This window comes from Camponotus vicinus, unplaced genomic scaffold (assembly GCF_025532165.1).
Source record: "Camponotus vicinus isolate PSW18456_S1 unplaced genomic scaffold, iyCamVici1.0 SCAF_2, whole genome shotgun sequence".
Lineage (NCBI taxonomy): Eukaryota > Metazoa > Arthropoda > Insecta > Hymenoptera > Formicidae > Camponotus > Camponotus vicinus.
The window spans coordinates 7,375,692-7,397,095 of record NW_028141956.1 but is presented as its reverse complement, the minus strand read 5'-3'; the positions used below and the strand labels follow the sequence as shown (position 1 = coordinate 7,397,095).

At 36.0% G+C, this 21,404-nt stretch overlaps 1 protein-coding gene across 5 annotated transcripts in view; it reads right to left on the bottom strand.

Moving 5' to 3' along the window:
* Positions 1 to 16,647, bottom strand: part of Lar (tyrosine-protein phosphatase Lar) — a 261,039-nt gene extending 244,392 nt beyond the window's left edge. For all 5 annotated transcript variants that reach the window (XM_083091364.1, XM_083091368.1, XM_083091365.1 and 2 more), the window contains exons 1-2: positions 16,473 to 16,647; positions 15,494 to 15,607 (exon numbers count right to left, since the gene is read on the bottom strand). The gene's annotated coding sequence lies outside the window, so the exon portion shown is untranslated. The remainder of the gene's footprint in view (positions 1 to 15,493; positions 15,608 to 16,472) is intronic.
* Between the last annotated feature and the right edge of the window lie 4,757 nt (positions 16,648 to 21,404).

The window sequence follows — 21,404 nt, the reverse complement described above, 5'->3', positions numbered from 1 at the left end:
AAAAAATAAAAAAAAAAGAAAATTCAAGCGTCAGAAAATTCATCGTTGACAGTAAAACGTTTGCTAGATATTTTTTTTGCTTGTGCCTCCAGCGAAAATTCTGTGAAAAACCACAGCGCGACGCGCGAGTAAAATAGGATAAAAGACAACCGAGTCAAGAACGAAGCAGAAGTGCGCTTTGATGGAGCCAAAGGCAAGTTAAAAAAGTGAAGAAACGGAAGGATTTAAGATAGGTATGGGAAGACTGAGGACAAATACAATGGAAGCGTGTTCGCTATCCTATTCTCCGCTTCGACCTTTTAACTCCCCTGATGGAAACGGCCCGAGATGGAGTTCCATCACGAATACTCACATCATAATCGATGATCGATGAAGTCGGAGGAGACAGGAGTTCAACAATGAAGACGGGTACTTTTTAATATCTAAGCCACCCACGTAACTTTGGAAGGGAAAATTATCGGAAGATCGCTTTGCAGCACTTTACCAACATTACTTTTTTAAAATATCACGGCATCGATCTATCGAGAATTCCAAGCTCCTTATATTCTTATAAATAATTCTTGAAATTCTTTGGAATAAGATTTTCTTTAACACAATATATGATTTTTAAGAGTTAATAGTTTTTCAATTACAAATGCGCATAAATTTAAAAAATTTTTACAACTTACATTTCCGAAAATATCCGACGAAGGAATTAGAATCTTATTTCTCATTTAACTTCAAACAGATTTTACCTCGAGAGGATTTTAACTTGAAAATTAGTTGTAAAGGTTTTAAAAGATGTTAAAAAGTCGCGAACAAAAAGATAGTCCAATCACATTTTCGCCATGAAGATGGATCGATCAAATCTACTTCAAATTGATCAAACGGCCCGTAGAGATGAAAGAAAACTCAAAGAACTTGCTATGTTCTGTATCTCCTATAAATGAAATCAAAAGACAAGCGCACCTCTACCTTTCCGGTCTGTGTTGCAAAGTTCGTCATTAACGCAATCGCTACTAGAATCGTAATCAATCCGGGACGAAATAGGCGGTTACAAGTACAATCTATCAAGAAATGTGGCGCACGTACGGCTGAGTTAATGCAGTTAGAAAGTTTCGGTGTAGAAGAGAGTTGCCCTGTATCTTGAACATTAGTTGGAAAGCGCTCCATAACGACACATATCGGCCTCGCGCCGTAATAACAACGAGCACGATGACAAATCCGTGAGGTGCTAAGCCGCAAGGGAGAAAAAGTTTCTCGACGCGCTTTACAAAGTACGACGAAACTTTGCTTTACCCGTTAACGCGCCTAACACCACTAACGCCGTCGCGGCACTGTACGAGACAGTTATCAGACCCATAACGTTTATTGGTTCGTTAAGCATCTCGAGAATTGTTTAGGAAGCAATAAAACTTACTGATCCAATAATCGCGACTCCCGAGACGAGGCGACTGAATGAGATGGCTAATAGTATTGTATAGGGACGTTAAGTCGAGTAACTTCGAAGATGAATATTAGACGCTTACTTGTAAATCTTCGACAAAGTTGATAGGACTTTGGGCAAATACGTTTTTAAATAAATCAACTCTACAAAAGCGAACTTTTATGAAAAACTTCGCGAAAGGAAGCATTTATCTCAATTTTTAAATTGTATGTAGATGCGATCTACTTGGAACAATTTTCTCAAAGTGTCTAACTTGCGTTTAAATTGCAAACGATATTTTTTGCGAATAACGTTACATACTCGCATTACGTATTCTATACTATTTATATACCAAGTATAAGAGGTAAGATTCATACTAAACAAAATTATTTATACATTTTCTTTCATCGACAATATTGCAATATTTTCGCGATATTGCCTTTGAAAATTTTACAAATCTTGAAAAGATATCGACGATTAAACAAACATCATCAGACGCAAGTTCAAGATGATTGTAAAAAGTTGGCAATTATATTTCTGCGTGAGTTCGTTTGAAACGCGATGTCCAACCGATGTTACGCGTCCGTTCGTTTCATGCAACCGTACCAGCTTGTGTGATTAACAGCTCTAAAATGCGACGGTAACCCGTTATTAGTAAGCCATAACGTTACCATAAAATATCCCCCGGAGATCGGCGAGCGCGAGTCAACCCTTTGCAATCCGCATACAACAACCCTCGAGCACTAGAGCGTTATCATGGCCAAATCTAGACAGGCCAACGACACGTGGTTAAATTATTAGGGTCCTGTATAATTGGCCGACGGCTTGCGGTTTAGTTCAACACGGACCGCCACGTAGTTTGGTTTGGCAAGGAATACCTTTATGTTCCAGGAAAGCTACCAGATGGTAGTGGTAAGGGACGGTTCCAACCGTTCTAATCCAAAGGCTTCGCTCGCGTTCTATGAGAACGCGAAGGAGTGGGGATTAAAGTTATCAAAAGTCGCGTCTGAGTTTGTCGAAGAAGGGTGCAGCTCTCGTGTTGATCGATAAGCGGTTACGCTCGGTAACACTTCTATCGAAGGGATGACAAGGGTGGCGAACGAATATGCGGATAAAAAAAATGCTCAAACGCGATGAAAATGAGGAGAAAGTGCATGATCGAGGATATGCTTCGTCATCGTGATCGCTTCGCAGATTATCGGGGTAAATTCGAATATGATGAATCTTCACGGTAGAAAAATTTATAGCTTCGGATAACATCGCGCATTTAATGTTAAATATATCTGCTTCTCTCATGTCGTCCATTAAATATAATATTTACATTAAGCGGATAAAATTCCATATCATTGGATACATTTTTTCGATTTAAATGCGCCATTAAAGTTATGAATGCGACTCATTAAACATACTCGCCATCGAAATCGATAACGAAAACATCGTCATCGTAAATAAATTTGCTTAGCAATTAACAGAAAATCGCGTGTAATACGTAATTTCATTTTCATGTACGTACATACGTATGTGAGAGTAAAACTTCTTTTCGACATTGGCAATTTCTTCGCTACGTTAATTAATTATCGAGTAAATTCTAGCGAAATAAACTCCCGTTGCTACTCTCGATGAGGCAGGAAAAGCAAAACTCCCGCTCGTAAACTTTGAAACTTAAAACTTACAAAAGGTAGTTACGTGCAAATCAATTTCGTTGTATTTTAGATATCGAACTTTTGGATATAATTACAATTAGCTTAATTAATTATTACCTGCCACAATCTACGATTGCGTAAAGTACTCTGTTCTCTCGAAACTTTGCTCATATACTCGAGTTAGAGAGAATCACTTTTCAAATATCATATTAAACTCAATCAAAAATAAATAATACGATCCGTGAATGCTTATAATAGAAACGTAACCTCCGTAATAATATATATATATATATATATATATATATATATATATATATATATATATTTTCCGCGTCTTTATCAAATCGCGAAGTAATTTCGTTCTTTCCTAGCAATTTCATCTTGCATAGCAAAATAGGTTTTCCTCCGTTTTTTTTGCGCAAGTTTGCTAGTCTCCGTATCTCATCCCTGTCGCACGTGCCAAACGCGCGTAAAAGAGTATAATCCGTTTTCCGTATAAAAGCTTCTGTAAAGAAGGGACGCGGGAGAAAAGTGACGAGAGAGAGAAAGAAAAAGAGAGAGAGATACGCGCATCACGTCAGATCGGTCGCCGTTTATTAAGCGTTATTAAGCGGGCAACTGGCTCGACAGACGTGGCGGATCTTTATTTTATATACGCGCCGCGAATACAGCACCCGGATTATCCCAGGCGCAAAGCTGACTGACGTGAAATTCGAAAGAAAAGCCTTTAATCCACGAACAGCCTCCAACAGCGTACCGACTGCGAGCTTCGAGGTTTTCCGCTGCGCTTTGCGATTGGCGGCCAATCAACACCCGCCTTCGACGCGGCTTCGCTCTCCTTCCGACAGACGCTTTATCGCTGAATCGACCGCGAGAAATATCTCGGGAGAAACCGCACGATAGAACGTCAGATCAACCTCGAGGGTGCGCTTTTTGAAGAATCTGCAGGCGAGCTTTTTTCCTTGCGAAAATGTTTTTCCAAACATAATTGTAAAGTCATTTAGTGTTAATAATTATAAAGAAATGTACGCAAAAAAAACGCATAATAAAAGTTTCGTGAAAATAAATGACAAAATACTTCAATCCAATTTTTATAATACGGCAAAAAATAAATAGGGAATTTATTATAGACTGTGACAATTTTTTATTTAAGGATTTTTTTATCAATTTCAAATCTTGTTTTTTCAATGGAAATCAATCAAGAATCAATAATATCAAAGTCATAAATATTACAAGTAATGAAATGTTTTTCCAAACATAATTGTAAAGTTATTTAGTGTTAATAATTATAAAGAAATGTACGCAAAAAAAACGCATAATAAAAGTTTCGTGAAAATAAATGACAAAATATTTCAATCCAATTTTTATAATACGGCAACAAATAAATAGAGAATTTATTATACTGACTGTGACAATTTTATTTAAGGATTTTTTTATCAATTTCAAATCTTGTTTTCTCAACAGAAATATCAAGAATTAATAATATGAAAGTCATGAATATCATTGCAAATAAAAGGTTTAAAAAAGAATATTAAGCTTCAAGAATTCACTAGATAATGTGATTGACAGTTTTATTTTCAATCTATGCTAACTTTACTCGGACGAAATGTAATTTGAAGATTAATACGAAGGTGTTCAATAATAAAATTCGAAAACTTGCAATAAATAATGACGTCTATCTTCACGGAGGAAGAAATCGATTGTTCAAAGAATTCACAAATGAAATGTGATTTGCTAGATTTATAATCTGATTTCATGTAACTTACTTTAAAATATGATAATGCTTCGTCTTTTTTAATAATGAGATTTATATTTAAATAAGAGTTTCATCAATAATTTTTTAACCGAAAACGTTTTAAACATATTTGCGTACGTAATTAAATGATCGTTTAAATCATATAAATTTATATTTAATTATGAAAATAGATGGAAAACGAGACTTCGATATCAAAGTGTTCCCATTAAAGAAAGGAGAATCACAAGCATGGCACGTATCCATCTTATCTACACTATGAGGGTAATCTTCGTGATTTCCCAACATTAGCCTCCCACACTTTAGGCTATGGTTTAAAGTAAAACCAATATTGGTGTAGACACACGCATGTGTTTAGATTGCGAACGTATGGGCGTAAGAAGCAGCTCCTTGCAACGTAATTATATACATGTGCGCTTGATTATCATCACAGGTTTATTAAAGCACAACCGACAAACTATCTCACGCTCATGTTGACGAGAATGCAACGTAGCTCTCTCGCTATCCGTGATAAATACTTTGTCATTACCTCGTTTATATTGAGCACATCGATCATTTCGCTGCGCGAAATAAATGCGTCGAGCTATGTCCCATAAAACTTTATGCTGCAACGATTTTCTCATCCCCCGGTCTCTTTTAAAAAGAGCAAAAAGAACAATAAATAACGATCTAAATAACAAAGTTCTCGATTAATGCGCGCAACAGCATGCCCCCCATGCCGTGTAGTTAAAGCAATTTGTCGAGTTAAAATACTGAAGAGAGAAAAAAATGCAACGGTTAATCGCATCGAGAGGAAATATTTTCATTACTCGGTAAAATACTGAGCGAGGAGCTACGATAGCGATAGATATTGGCACCCATCGACGGCGCTGTGAACAATCGCATTCTTCGTTTCGAGATATCTATGGAATCGTTGGTATGCATCCGTGTGGCGGTTTTCACTATCTAATTTTGCTTCGTTCCGACGCTTTTCTCACGGACGAAGAAATGGAAAAAGCAGCTGCATTCCTCCGGAAAAAGATCTCATTCGATTACTTTCATTATTTAGAGAGCGAGAGAGAGAAAGTACCGTGCAATGTATCGATGCGGATGTAATTGCAGATAAAGTAAATTGCGAGTAAAGCGTCAAAAGCTTCATCAGAACCCTGCTTTTAACCACCCTGTTCTATCGCGCCAAGATGCGATCAACAGCAAGCATCCTATCGACGATCTCCCAAGTTTCTGCGCTCGGAATCTAACTATGTTAAAAACTACTTTCATCTAGGTATCTCCCATCAAACACGAAAGCCAATCATCTTTCTTCTTCTCTAGGTGGAAAGAGAGGATTTGCTTTGGAGAAAAATTATACTATAATCATATTCGTTAAAATTTCACTTTTTCCTTCTTCTCGCAGCTCCATCTCTCATAGGATCTTAACGGGTAGATAATCTCAAAATGTGCGATACATCGTTTCGCGAACAAAAGTACGTCGATGAAATTGGACAGCGCTCTTACTCGCGACGATAAAAACGAGACGAAGCGGCTCCGCTGGGCTTTAAGACGGCACGATGCATCGTTACGTTTTATATGCAATCGTAAATAGCTGAATCTTGTAACGACAAGTATTGTACGCGTTTCGTAGGTATTTCGGTTTAAAATTTAATGAAAACCGTTACATATAGTTAAGCGCCCTCGTAAGTTTCAGAGAATGGCTCTTTAAATCTTATCCGGATTCGAGTGTACGATTATCGGGAACTGGGAAGGCTACACGGAATGGGTGGAATTGCAGAAAACGTCGTTAATCGTAGAACAAAGCTGCCATTGTCGCGCTAATCAGCAATGGCCACCTTGATCGAAAATAAATTCCACGAGTACGAGTGCGAGTCGCGGGCTGGCGCATTCGAGCTTAGCACGAACGCCACTTTTCTTTATTGCACTTTCATACGTGTACTGGATACGTCTCGGGGCGTGCCATAAAATTCAGCGACTAGGAGAGAGCTTATCCATCTAGAGAATACATGTGTAACTGTAAATATAAATAAATACAAATATGCGCGCACGTACGAGTTTCAGTGACAAATTAGCACTTGGAGATTCATACAACTAATCAAATATCGACCGATTTATTGCTAGATTTGCATCGATTTATATCGATTAAAGTCGATACATTCTCGTGATATGATACATCGGAAATTATTAATTCTTTCGAATCAATACAATATATTAAATGTATAAAATTATATTTTAGTAAATAAAATCTGTATCTCTTCTATCATATAAGATTTAATAAAGTTTATATGTTTTTCTTGTCATTATTGAACATTTTACATTCTTGACTTTTATGTGTCAAAAATGAAAAAGAGCGATCTTTCATCGCGATACAATCATTTCCTCGTACATTATTCTAATTCTATTGTACACTATTATAATTCTGTCAAAAGTGAAAAAGAGCGATCTTTCATCGCGATGCAATCATTTCCTCGTACACTATTCTAATTCTATAATGATCGAGACCGATCAGGAATAGTTACTTCCTGAAAGAGCGTTACGAGAACTGGACTTTCGGACAATCGAATCAATTGATCGCGGGGTTTCCGTGGAAATGAAATCAGCCCTACTTTTACGTGTTCGAGAATCCCTCTCTACGTTCCATTACGCCCGAATGCTGGCAATTTTACGCAGTGAATTAAGGCCGCGGCAAACTAAATTCCATGTCGACGCAAGTAACCGGGTTTCGAAAATTTCCCGTGAGGGAAAGCGAAATGTAGCTCGACGATTCAAATAATCCCAACCGTAGTTGTTTTGTCGATTTTCGCGAATGGGAAACTACCGTGTTGTCAGCGTCGCGATTGTAGTCCTTATCGTCAATGGTAACAGGGCGTACTCTCGCGTGCCGATGATTGCACAGTTCCTAGTCGCCCTACCCTGAGCACCAACGCGATATTAATACTATTATGCGAGCGAACTCTTGGATTAATCACGTTACTCGAGTGACTGCAATAATTTCATGTAAGCATCATAATATGCATTCGCTATTGACACCCATTGTCTATCGATCTAGTTAGCGGTTACGATTTCATAAGCATAATCGTTCGACAGTTTAAGGAAAATCGATTTTTTTTATCATTTAACAATTTTTCAAAAAATTAACTTCGTTTTGAGAAAGATGGATGTTTTCAATAGATCCTTTTTCTTCATAACTTTTAATCTCTTAAGAAAATTAAATTGTCCATCTATTAATTCAGTATTATTTCAAATTTCTGATAGTAGAAAATAATCCGTGAAATGTTGCAGTCTTTCTTTAACACGATGCAAATATTCAACGAGTGACGTGAGTATTATACTATATGAAATCGTCATTCATCTATTTCGTTCAGTTCTTCTTTTTACTCCTCGACCGGTAACGTTTTAAAGCGATAGTAGATGACTATCTAGATAATATGCGACCGGGAAATATGGACCAAGGGAATCAACGAAGAAGGATGATAAATCGATAATCGAGGCGTCTCGCTAGCATACGCGGGAAAAAAAGTTTGCTTTCCACGTCATTTTTTATCTTCATGAGCATCGTTTTTACACAGATTAAAAACGAGGATGAGAATTATATTCCGCAATCTACACTCTGCTGACAGGTATAATTAATGTTTGCACAAACGAAAAATTAAACTGAGATTATTTTAGGTTTTCATACTTTATATTCTTCGCCAGTATATTACACAGAAAAAATATATCAGAGTGGACACAATGTAAATTTTCCAAATCACACTATAATATTGTACGCAATTTTTCTTCAAATATTCCATTATAAGAGGAATTTAAATTAATTTTTAACCGAAATTTAAATTAATATTTAACAGAAAGTAGAACGCGAACCGCAAATAAAAACTCGAATAGAATAGAGCGATAGCTACGATTCTCGTGCATAATTTATCACGCATCGAGTATATTCGAAACGCTAGCGAGCGAAACTCTACGTAAATTAGATTGTACTTTCACACGAGGGAATACGATCGAGTATGCGTGTCTCGCATCCGCTCGCACATCCGCGAGAAATTCCTGCGTAAAAACATATCCGTCCCAACCATTACACAAATGCCTATGAACGCCTATCGAATTTGCGGAACACCCATAATGTTTCGTCAATATTTGCAATTTTGACCGGTCGATTCGCTGCTCGTGGTTCCATTGAAATATCAGCAGTCGGTGAACCGCTAACTACGGCAATATAACGAAACTTTATCTCGCGATAAAATATCGCATCAAGAATAATAATATGTTGTAACGTGTAATTTCATACATTCAATCAGATCGAATTAAAATTATTGACCTACTCCACTCGAAAAACTTCCCTTAACTAGATAGCGATGAAATATCGACGCTAAAAAGGAAACTCTGATTCTGGCTTTATGTTCAAGTAGAGACTTGCGTACTCTACAAATTTCAAATTAGCGTTTAAAGTTAGTTCTCTCATGAAAGAATGAAGCACCGACCGAACATGGTGGAAAGTACTTTTCGTATCGAGCACAGGGTGAGAGTAAATAAAAAAAAATGATTGTTAAGTCGGTAATAAAATGAATAAGAACATCGCTACTTTTTCTCTTATCTATCTATCTAGTAGCTATCTAGATTCTTTTCTAACTCCATTTGCAGGTGCGCTATCCAATTGAGTATAATCACAAAAATTAAGAACGCTATACCGTGAAAATTCAGAGAGCATCGAGCTGATTACGTTCGAAAAAATCTATCAAATTTAATTATATATCTTTTAGTTGGATTCTCTTGCCTACGGATATCCAATTTTTTCTCAAATATAATATGAGATTTGAGCATTTCAATATTATCCGCAGGCGATAGGACGCTCTCTATTTTCATATAATTTTGCAATATAATCCTGCTATACTATATATTATTATATATAGTATATGTCATATTTATATAAACAGTTCATGCCACATATATATGTATATATATACATATATATATATATATATATATATATATATATGTAAATAAAATAAAATAATCATTGCAGCACAGCTTAATAAATAATTATTACTTCTACTGAGTAATTTCGTGAACCTTTAACATGCAAAATCAATTAATCCGCTCTAAAAATTTGCGCGGACAAAGCTGAGGAAATATGATTCCGCATTTTTAGCAATTAAATTGTCTCTCATTCTCTATCCTACGCCATTTCCATCAGACTGGATTTACGTGTAAACAATATTAAACGAACTTTTGCGACAACTCCAAAGTGGATACGTTGTGCGAATGACGGTCTGTTTTGCAGTATCCTTACCGTCACCGCTTCTTGGTAGCTTAGCTTTAACATAGCAAATCCTACGATCGCCTGTAGCGAGGTTTAAGCTAGGCTTAAGTCTTAAGTGACAGTAATGAAACCACATGTCGGTCGATTTTGCCAAAATGGCATTTTCTTTCTTTCTCACGCCTAATTCTCGTTTACATTAGGAGCAGTTTTCAATCGTACTGCTGAATGGAAAAAAATACATAAGACGACAATGCGAATAATTTACATAGCATTAAACTACGGTGAAAAGCTCGTTAAGCGGTAATTTTATTAGCCCTTTGGGTAATGCAAGAATTAAACGCGTTGTTAAGCCAGATGCTGCAATTGAAATTTATATTTGTAATTCATCCGACGTATGTACGCGATACAAGAGGACCATACATGGAAGATTATTTCCGCGAAATGTTTCGATCGATATTAAAATAACCGGACGGCATAAAGCGATATTATGGCGTTTGAAAAACGGGTCAACTTTAGCAAATATTTTTTTCTCGCTACTGTACACTATGACCACGCTCTCGTCCTTTAATTAATTAGTACGAAAGCAGCAGGAAGAGACAGCTGCCAAGCAGCATACGGGACAACTGATGGGTGGAATGAAGAGAAATAGAAGCAGGATGGGAGAGAAAAGAAACACGCAAGCGAATAGAGATTGCTATCGAAACATTAAACTTGAATCGAACTACATCGATGTTCAGCTTGGATGCATTCAGTTTCGTATGCTTTTCAAAATATCCAGCTCCGAAAAATTTGCAAATGCGGATGTGCTTAACAGTGTAAATATTAACTACTACCATTACCATTATCGCTACATATCTCCTACGGTAAACTGTTACTCTATGCATCTCCGATGCGGAGACTCCGCATGCGTTGCGCGCGTGTTTATTTAGCTACACCGTGTGTCTGATATTACATAATTAAATGCATACAGCTTCAGGCTTGCGTACGTATGCGCTGCGTTTTCCTGTATTAATCAATGAAAAAGCCGTTCTCTCTCTTTCTCTTGCGAGGACGGATATGCACCGACATCAAAAATAATTTGGACGGTTTAAGATCAAACGCGAGTTTTCTCGAATTTACTTCCACTTGGGTTGCTTTCAATCTCACCGGTTATGAAAACCGAGATTTTATAACGCGATCTACCCGCCACGAAAATGCGCTCTATATCTTAGACAAAGCGTGCGAGAATTAATTATACAAAAGGGGAGAAGAACAAGGCACAAGATTGAAATAATGATTGTAAATACTTAAAAGATATGAAAGAACGTATTTTTTGTGAACAGCTAAAAGAATGCGACATTTTGAATATTTATGAAAACACTGTATATTTATGAAAACACTAATAAAAACTATGTAAAAAATTACTGTCAATTTAATTTTGTTATATCCTTTTCTACGTACATAAATTTGCTTGCTCCATTTAATCAAGAGTAAAGAGAAATGTTTTTAAATGCATATTAAATAAATCTCTTAAGAGAATTAAGTAATACATATCAAATATATAAAATTGAGATGCGATCACATTTTCAAATTATTTCAAATTATAATAACGGACAAATAGTTTAGAAATAAGAAAGAATGAGGGAATTTAGAATCAGCGAGAAGATAGAATAAGAGATATACGCCATATGTGGTCAGGGAAACTCGGCACTGGCTTCGATCTGCGCGAATATATTGTATGAGGGTGGTCGGGTCTAATGAACGAATGGGGTCTCCGGGTAAAAGAAAACAGGAATAAATAAAAAAGCTCGTCGTCGCTTTTGCGGTCAGTTACTTGCCACCCACTATGATTTCCTCTCGCTTGATTTAGTTCAACTAGCAATGAAGTTAAAATTTGATGGTGGACTAAGCTCACCATCCCATACTTGAAATAAATTATTTTTTCATTAATTATATCATCAAACCAAATTTAAAAGAACTCGCGTCAGAAGAAATTGTCACATCCCAATTATAGTTCCGCCATTATAACTTAATGTTTTATTCATCAGAAAGCATTATTTTATCCTAATTATAATTCTTTCATTATAATGTAACATTTTATTCAAAAAAGTAGTAAAAAATACAGGAATTTATTTTTTTCAGATATTTAACAATAGCAATGTAGCGTATAAAAATGCAAGAACATCATTGTGGAGAAAAAATATAGAGTAAAAATGCTCATTTAGTCCAAATTTAATAGGAAGGAGGAAATATTCAGATACTGATAAATTGTATAAATTATTGAAAAAGGGAGAAGAACAGAAGCAAAGGTAATAAATTAATTTAATTTGCGGTATGAAAGATAATCATTCTGATATAAAAGAACATGTGTATGTGTGTGTATACGTGTCACGCATTTCGATAATGAATGTTCATGATGCTTATCTCTTCTTTCATATACTGCTGTGAATGGGGTTACCGAGTCGCATGATCGATTATCGGCTGTTGGTTTACTACCCTCCTGAGATCTCTCACCCTTTTGACACAATATACGCGGGGACTGCCAGATGCTCCCTCGTACGATCGGGAATTCATGATTCATGGTCAATTTAAAAGGATAAGAGGATGTTACAGTTGAATACAAATCTACGATTCAAACTAATTTGAAAATTGTTCGTAAATTTCAAGTTTTCACATGCTTCTTCCTTTTTCCTCCAAAGATTAGAGAAATTATTTGTAAATATAAAAATCGATCGAAGAAAGATATCATAATTTAAAAAAGAAAATTACAATTCATAATCTTTTAAAACATTACAATTCGTTAGCTTTCTGTTGAATAATGCATTGTTAAATTATAATATGAGGAGAGCCGCTGAGAGAAAGTTAACACGCGTGAATTATTACATTAAAAAGGCAGAGAAAAAAAACGTTATTGGCACCTCTTGACGCTATTGACGATGTGAAAAGAAACGAACACGGCGTATCTGCATAAAAACGGGTGGAAGTCAAACGTAAATCCAATTACGGGATAATCGCATTGCCTCGAGATTCGCACTCGGGCATTCGGGCGAACTATCGAGTGATTAAAAATAATACCCGACAACGCGCGCGCGGTCGGAAATTCGCTCACGTGTACACGAAGGTAAATCCATCCATAAGCCACTCCACGTGAACTCGTAATTTTTTTTTTCTTTTGCTTTTTCCGTCTATCACTGTGTTACCATGTCATTTTAATCCGTCGTAAATAGCTAACTTTTTCATATTACGAACTTATCGCGAAATATTTAAGCGTATAATTAAGCGTATAATTACGCGTAAAATAAAATTAAAAATCTTTCTAGAATTATATACATTTTTCACTCACACTTTTTCGCCCATTTGTAAATTTCTTACTGATCTATTCTAATAGAATGATAGGTTTTAATGCGTAATACAGTATTATATACAATAAAAAAACTAATTATTAATTTATGAATAAGCCTAAGTATGTATATGGGTTAAGCTTACTTCATTTTTTTCAATAATTGCAAAAATCTCTATATTTGTTATATATAAGTTACCAATATATTCAAAACTTTTCTTAAATTATTACTCCATTTTATAAATTATTATGGAATGATAAATTTTTTATCGATGTGTGGAGAGATTTTCTATTATAGTAATAGTGAATAAATGTTTCGATTGTAGAAAACTGTTGGCTGACATTTCAACAAACGAAAACCGGAAGTCGATCAACAACCAGAAAGGAATATTACCGACTATATACCAGTCGGTAACAGAGAGATTGATACAGAAATTTCAGGAGTAAATTTACAACGCCCGATATAAACGCACTACTCTCTCTGTCGTCGGTACAAGACTTACCTTCGTTTGTAAGTTACCAGGAAAGGTGTTAAGTGATACAGTCGGTAAAAACATATTACAGTTTCCTACTATTGTCTAATAAAGCTTTAAAATATGTATATTTTAATGTTTGTGATGTGTTTAAAAAGATATAAAAATGCATATTAAATTTTAAACGAGATTTAGTTCTTTTAAAAGAGCTTGACTGTAAAACATAAGAGCTGATAAATGTTAACATAGTTAATTATAATATAATAATATCTAAATCAAAAGTAGCAAAATAATTGTGTAATAAAATGTAGAAAAATTAATATTATTTTGCTTATAATTCCATAATTATCTACAAAAAAGATTTATATTTTTTTCCCGATTATAAGTTATTCAACAAAGAACTTTTTATCAAATCCGTAACTTCATATCAAAGCAAATCGATAAAAAATAAAAGATTAAAGTATTTTACAAAAGATTGAATTATGTTTGTGTTTTTGTATTTTCTGTTATTAGAAATTAATAGCTCTTCACCGGAGCATATTTATTAAAAAACATTCTTCTTCATTAGATATTAATGTACATTTTTGTCTGTAAATTAATATGTTTGTTGAGCAAATCTGAACTGAAATCAGAATACATTGCAAACAAACTTTATTGAATAAATTTCTCGACGATATCCTGTATAAGGTAATAGAGTATTAAAAATTTATCTCATGTTTTCCTAACTAACGAATTGTACTGCTCGAGAATCGAAAAATATAAAATATATCATGGCATAAATAAAATTGGGATAAATTATTACATATAAGATGGATAGATAATAAAATAACATATATACTTACTTATTATTAATAGTGTACTAATTTATTAAAAAGCCTTATGATAAAAGTATAAATACCGAATTTCTTCTTTTAAATAAATTTTTGTTAAAGTAATAATAAAGCAAAAATAAAATAGTTTCTTTTAAATCCATAACTATATACGAGAAAACTCTAATCTTTAGGCAAACTTATATTATTGTATTTGCAAATTAAAAAAAGTTTGTAATGAAAGTATTTTCTATGATAATGACGAAAATATATACATGTTAGGTCAAAAATATAAAACTGAATTAATGTTTATGTAAGCCTCACAAAAAGCGAAAAAACTAAATAAAAAAACAACAGATAATTATTCAGCTATGAAATGACCTCACATATAAACACTGTAATTAGTACTTTCTTTGATAAGAATTTTATTATCTCTAGTTAATTAAACATGTGATTTATATTCTTAAATTTAAATTTAATTATAACAGCCGAACGTAAAACAAGTAAATAACAAGTGTTTCCTCAGCGATATAATCAAATATAATCATAATATAAATGAATTAAACATAAACAAGAGAAAGAGAGTACATCACTGTACACATAATATTTATGATACTTATTCATCTTGTTATAAATATTGGTTTTTACAGACATAATGTATGTGTATGATAAATATAAAATTCCAAAAATGTATCTCAATTGCGCGATATACGAGTATACAATAATTTATAATCCAAAAAGAACAATAGAGATATCAAAATTTATTTTCTGTATACATGTGTGGTCATTGTGATCAGCAAGAAATATAATGCAAAATAGAAATAAACAACATAATAAACATACGTGTATCGGTCGTTACTGCTTGGATACTTCAAACATCCCTCCGCGGGATGCCTCTGTCGGTACGCACCTGTATGTCGCTTTTCAGACTCTCACAGGAATGTGGTTAGGTCCGCCCTGAAAGCAAACATTACAGAGACACATATTAATTTCAGCGGAAAAATCAATACATTCCTACGTAGTTGTTACATTTATCGTTAGCCATATTGTTACATTTAAAAATACCGACGATCGCGCTTATGCCCCATCACGGCGTGACAATCGAGTTGACAGTTCGCGACGCAATTTTTTCTCCGCGGACGACGACGAGGACGATGACACGCGCGCCCAGAATCGTTTATCTCGGCGTGATAACGATAAAATAAGATAATGCTCGAACGAGTTCGGGCAACGTTCGATCTCGCGCCCACGACATTCGACGCATTCGACATTCTAGCCAACTATCGCAAATCACAATACGCGAAACGCTCGTAGACGAGCGGGTTACTATGGCGACGCTCGTTTATCTACCGGCGCGTCAATGACCGCACATGCGGACGTCGTTGACGTAGCGGAGAATCGGTAAACAATCTCGATTGTTTACTAGCGTTGCGTCGTCGTGCCTAGAGACGCTCGCGCGACATTCAACGATGACGGCGAAATCGCGGGACAGAACTTTTCCGGAGCAACGATTCCGATAACGCGATCTAATGGCAGAGACTTGAATATCGAAAAACGAAAAGAGTGGAAAATTGACTTTGCGAAATACAGAGAGAGGTTATATGCGCACACTGACAGGATTCGACAACACATGCGACGCACTTCGCTTCGTTGCCCGGATACGCTCGGGCGATCGTCACTTGCCGCTTCGAAATCACATGCCGACTGGTGGAATCGATCCTCGCGGCCGCGAGGACTGGTAAACAAATCGACTAGCTGATAACGCGAAACGACGAAGCAAGTAGCTGAGTTACTGCGCGTAAGAATGACGTGAGACACTCACCGCGTTTACGGCGATCTTTCCGGCACCTCACCACGCCGCAGTTACGTCATAATACACATGTGCACGTACACTATCTATTTTCTAGGCACTGATGTTAAAAAACTCGTGTAAAATGTATAAAAAAGGCAATTAGGAAGCTGCCAAGAGAATTGCCATAGCGATGCCAATACTAGGCGGCCATATTGTGCTACGTCGCGCCTTCCGCTATCTGGTGGACGTTTAGGAAACCTTCGACGAAAGGAGCAGACCGATTCGATCTGTTGTACCGACCGCAAACTAATACTCGAATTAAAATATTTTTTTTTTTCGTTTTAGTACTCTAGATTTATTATTTGGTTTCCTGACAAATAAGAAATCCAATATAAATAGAAATATAGAATATAGATACAAATAGAATTTAATTAAATCGGAGTTAATAAATGTCGGTACAATAGATTGTCTTCTTCTCGTCGAGAGGGTTTTTCAGAACAAAGATATTTTTAGAAAGTAAAATGAAAATTTAATCGAGTTATTATTTCATTTAATTATCTTTAATTCCGGATTAATTGACTTGGATTGTTAAGATAAATTCGAAATTTAAATGATTTTATTTAAAAGTTACTCCGTATTCGCAGAGATGGTCAGAGATGGCTCCACGAATATAACTGTCAAATGTATGGTATAATCCGCTTATAGCTATTTCAACCCATCACTTGGTGCGTTTTTATTTTACGCAAATGCACGCGTGCGATGCTTGTGCTAAAAGTTCCAAACTAAATAGAACAGCAATTTTTGCGTGATAAAAACTTTTGCAAAAAAATATAGTCATCTCTCCTGATTTTAAACATAACGTACATGTAAAACAATGCGAAGACAGCAACGAGTATATTGTAAAACAAACGGCTATCTTTGTTATATTTTTGACAGAAGTTTCATCATTATTTTGTTAATTACTATAGAATAAATAGATAGAGAATGAATACTAGAGAAAGTGTATTTTTTTTTATTTTTAAATCTGGATAATTCCCCTGCTTTTATAAAAATCAGGATATTATTACAGAGATTTTTGCAGATGATGATAAAAATGTTTGGCCAATTTTTACGCTAAGCAGAGAGAGCTTTTCAAAAAATAGAATTCACGTTTAAAGCTGATGCGCTCGTAAAATGTTCCATTTAATGTTGAGAGAATAGTTGGGAAAATCGCGCGGGAAGATGTCTAGCTCTGTGACACGCGTGCAACAAATTGTCGCGTGCAACAAATTGTAAGCATCTACGAAGGGTGTGTTCCACGCTGGGAACTTTGCGTTCGTTACAAGAGGAGGAGGCTGCAAGGAGCGAGGATACCATCGCGTTAAGAGTCGTTACGCGAGTTAGGATATCCGCCGCCATACGAACGCGAGTAACTCCTTTAACGAACTCCCAAACGAAGTTCGGCTTCTTACTTCTCCGATTTCAGAGTTACGAGCTCATCTAATTAATATCAAGGATTCCTCGCTCGGAAGATACTTGAAACACGTGCCTTCGCTTTCAACGGCGAGTGTCATCCTTTTTTTCTCTCCCTCTCTCCTTCCCTCGTCGTTCGTTTCTTCACAATTAGAGGATAGTCCAAAGTTTCCGGCCGTTAGAGAAAACTGGTCGAAAGGAATTACTAATTGCTTACTTTCCAACTTGAATTTAAAACTGTATCAAGTTTGCTCGTTTTCGGTTATCCGGTTACACTCATCGTTAACGGAGCGCGAGCGAGCGATGAAAATTTACCTTCGACGCGATATCACGTAATTGACGTGACTTTCCACCGCAGAGGCAGATACAGGCGAAATATAATTTTATTGCGCGGGCGTGTCTAATAACTTATGTTCGCGTTAAATTCAAGCCCCCGAAAACTTTACGCCGGAGATATATTTTCGTTCATCGTCGTAGACGTTATAATAGGAGGAGATTGAGGTTGCGAAGGTGGAGTTTCAAACTCGCATAAATGTGTGCAGCGCAGCGCGGGTCTCCTTCCATGTTTCTGATTACTTCGCAAACTTTGTGCTAGTCGGAACGATGCAACGGAAGCTTTTAGACACTTGTTTCTCGTGCGTTACGCAATCTCTATAAGCCAGCTTTTTTCAGGATACGCAATGGCAAAGAAACCGACCGCCAGCAAAATGGATGCAGGATATAGCGCACCCACAAAGGATATTCTCGTTTAACATTGAGAGAGAAAGAGAGAGAAAGAAGGAGAGAAAGAAATATACAAGTGAGAAAAAAATTATCAAATTTAAAAAATAAGAGATTTTAACTTTTTATAATAAATGAAATTTAATAACGTGAGAGAAAAAAAGAGCACATATCGTCAAACTCGTCGATCTGTTTTTTCCGTACGTATAGTATAGCTCGCGCGAAGACCACAATTGCAGTCAGCGACCGCATCGTTCGCGTGCATTCGGAATGCAGGTCGGTGCAATTGCGCGGCTCATGTTGCGTGTTCCGTCCCGTCCAATGTATCGCCCGAACAATATAGCACGTCAGCTTTTGTCCGCGCTGTCTGTTTCATTCGCCGTTAATAAAATACCTTTCGAAGGTATTGCATCCTAGAAGGAGGAACGTCTCCTTCGCTATTCGTTGCTCGCGAAACATTATTCGCAAAGAAAGACACGAGGACACTCGTACGTTCAACAAGCAGCAAATATCCGACATTTGCATCGCACCGAATGAAAGCGGAAATGTTATGCGACGACTTGGCATATGTTATGTCAGAGCTGATTACAATATTCGAGGAAAGCTCCGTATAACGGATAAAAGTGAGATTGGACGAAAACCAATTTGCCACCTAACTTAAGATAAGTGCTAAAAAATTGAGTAATGAAATATCGAAGCGTTATGTATTTTCTGTATTGTTTGTACATTGTAAGTATTGGAAAGCACAATACAAGCGTCAGACAATAATAAACGATAATTTTTTATCAAAGAGTGAAAAGGGCAGCATTGACATTCTTGTAGGAAATTCTCGTAGGAGAAGAATGAAACACGTGGAACAAGTATCACGTGCAATTTCCCACGCATTTTTTCCTCTTTTCCAATATATTTTTAAAGGACTTTATAATGTATTAATAAAATATTTATATACTACACCTGTACGTTAGATTGGTGTACTTTGCAATTATAATTAACGCAAAGTAATTAATAATCATATAATTATTAAATAATAAGTACAATGTTACATAATAATTATAATAAAATATTCAAATATATACACGCATTTTTTGGATCAATATTAACATTAATTTTCAAAGTTAATGAACGTGTATGCAATTTCGAATATTTATAGTCGACTATCGACTTTAATGGTTCGGTGCTCGATTATTCGGCCTCCTTCAAACTTGCCTTGCACTGTGATAATATTGCGAGTTTCACCGAACGAAACTGATTTCCCACGGGATAAATCCTAAGTAAAGCTGCCAGTCTTACTGAAAATTCGGCGTCAATTTATCGTAAAGGTTTAAATTGCGATTTCAAACGATACATATTCGATTCTTTGCTTTTAAGTGGCCTCATTTGATGGATCTTAATATTTACTACACCGATTTCCTCCTTTTCTTCTAATCGTTTTTTCTCTTCTTTGTACAATATTCCTAGTTTATGTAAAAATCTTGTTTTATTGGCATATTATTTTCAAATTGATCGTCAATAAAGAATAAAGAATAGTATGAGAAGAAAAATAAAATTGTAAAAAAATGATTTTACATATAATGTGCACATCGAATTATTGTAGTAATTTATCACGTGATACCGAAATACATACACTTTAATGCTTGAAAATATAAAGTACGAATATTCAGAGGCAAATAAATCGCGATATGCCATCAATGTTACGAATCCTATAGAACATACGATACGATGTGCGTTACGTGTTCAAAATTTTGAACTAGAATTCTCGGTATTGATCGTAAATCGTCGCACTGGCGTGTTTCAATTCCCATTACCAAAAGGGACAAAATGTGCGTGTGTGACCCCTTACAAATGTTACATCGCACCCCAAGTAAGATCGGTTTCATTGAAGGGTTGGCTGGAATTGGAGGAGACTGGAGTTAAGGAACGATGCCAGGTCTAAATATGTCGCATCTCTAGAAGAGTTATGTAACAAAGCATAATAGAACGTATCTATAATGATAATGCTAAATCAACAAATTTAGTACTTGTGTCATATAATTTTCGCATAGACAATCGTCAAAACGAATAAGACATATTTTACAGAAATTTAATTAAAAATACAAATTCTTAACTTGCAAAAAAAGTTCCCTTCGATATTTGGATATTATTAATCATATTTTTATCTGTCACTTATTCGTTTAAATTCAAGAGGATATTGTAATATATTCTTGGATATCTAAGCTATATGCGATTGAGTCAAGATTTGCGGGAACTATACTCGCGAGACGTTTAGGATTCGACGCGGGCTTGAATATGTGAGGAATTACGAAGCTCGCAACTGTTTGAGAATTCATGGCACTGTCTCGTACCGGTAAAGTATCCAGATCACTCGATCGCCAACAGCGAATTCCTAAGAATTCCTTATATCGTTGAAATAACTGGTGTACGTGCCCGAGAGGCGGAAGCGACTTCAATTTCTGTCGCCGAGGAGTAAAATCCGGCGCTACGAGAACTGGGAGAGAAAAAATTTGCACGCCGCAGAAAGCAGCGGTTTGACCAACGTCGCCGGCCTTGCTATGCCAGACAGATAGTCGATATTTTCCGCAGAACATATTTAAGCATGACATTTAATGGTAACTTTGAATACGTTACACGAGTGACCTTTCTCCGAGCCGCAAACGCCTATATGCACATTTGATTTTCTGCACAGGATGCACGGTTGCGCGTGTTATCGAGTCAGCTTCCACGCTATTTACGAAAGGTCAGCCGAGGGGTCGGGTCCTCGGTCCTCGGGGGTGAATACGTGAGGGCTCGACC